The following is a 1,353-nucleotide window of genomic DNA, read 5'->3' as shown; positions in this document are numbered from 1 at the left end:
TCCTCCCCACCTTAAGTTAGGATAGTTCCTCCAACCGGGATTATATCTATTAGAAGATAAATCCCAGCTTTGTTGTTGCTGCGGCTGTTGAAAAGGAAATTTATCATAATAAATATTTGCAGCATAAGCTTGAGGATTACCTTCCGAAGATTCAGTTTCTTGCAATGTGGGGCAACTATCAGTGAAGTGATCCATAGATGAACAAATCCCACAAAGCATGGCTGGAATGGATGGTGGTAGAGGTGTATATGCAGCAAAATTCGTTTGGATGGATGCCAACTATTTTACCATAGAAGCCAACTCATCTAGCTTATGCTCCAGCTTGCGTGAATCTGAAGTTTGAATTTCATTGACACTCCTGGACATGATGGAATTTTGCCTTGTAGCAAACTGTTGAGAGTTAGCTGCCATTTCTCAATGAGATTTCTAGCGCCAACGGGAGTCTTCTCAACTAGGGCTCCTCCGCTAGCTGCATCGATCATGCTCCTATCCATTGGGTGTAAGCCCTCATAGAAGTATTGGATTAGGAGCTAGTCACTTATCTGATGATGGGGGCAGCTAGCACAAAGTCTATTGAAATGCTCCCAATATTCATACAAACTTTCCCTCTCCAGCTGCTTAATACCACATATTTCCTTTCTTATTGAGGCAGCCCTTGAGGTAGGGAAAATTTTCTCCAGGAACAATCTCTTGAGGGTGTCCCAACTTGTAATAGAGCCAGGTGAAAGATAATACAGCCAATCTTTAGCCAAATCCATAAGAGAGAACGGAAAAGCCTTCAATTTCACATGCTTTTCAGGCACACCTTGTGGTCTCATTGTAGAGCAAACAATATGAAATTCCTTGAGGTGTTTATGTGGATCTTCACCTGCAAGACCATAAAATTTAGACAAAAGATGGATTAGGCCAGTTTTAAGAACAAAAGGGGCATCCACATCCGGGTATTGGATACACAAAGTCTAGTAAGTTACGTCCGGCGCAACAAGCTCCTTAAGTGTCAGGTCATTTTCTGCCATTCCTAAAGGTTCAGAATTTAAAGAATGTAGAGAAGAATATATGGAAGATGGAGAAGATGGTTCCTCAGTGTGTGCAGAGTTTTGTCTATTAAGGTTCCTAAGATTCCTATGGAATGTCCTATCAATTTCAGTATCTGGAGGATATAAATCTCCCACATTTGATCTGGTCATTATTAGGATCTAGCTATGGAAAATTGAAAAGAAGTAAACTAATGAAGCAGTAAAAATGTAGAAAAATTCATATGACAAATATACAGAAAAACTAACTTCTAAGTGCAGTAAAATAAAGCATTAACACCAAACAGCAAAAACAGAAAGAAATTGCAAACCATGGAAC

At 39.7% G+C, this 1,353-nt stretch overlaps 1 non-coding gene across 1 annotated transcript; it reads left to right on the top strand.

The window, feature by feature from the left end:
• The first annotated feature begins 540 nt into the window (after nt 1-540).
• On the top strand, nt 541-645 carry LOC113860412. The gene has a single exon (XR_003503865.1). It is a non-coding gene; the product is annotated as a small nucleolar RNA R71 (small nucleolar RNA).
• Nucleotides 646-1,353: the final 708 nt, after the last annotated feature.

The sequence above is a fragment of the Abrus precatorius genome, unplaced genomic scaffold, assembly GCF_003935025.1.
Source record: "Abrus precatorius isolate BTA unplaced genomic scaffold, Abrus_2018 Scaffold2, whole genome shotgun sequence".
Taxonomy (NCBI): Eukaryota; Viridiplantae; Streptophyta; class Magnoliopsida; order Fabales; family Fabaceae; genus Abrus; species Abrus precatorius.
The sequence above is the reverse complement of the archived record's forward strand: the minus strand, read 5'-3'. Positions and strand labels throughout refer to the sequence as shown.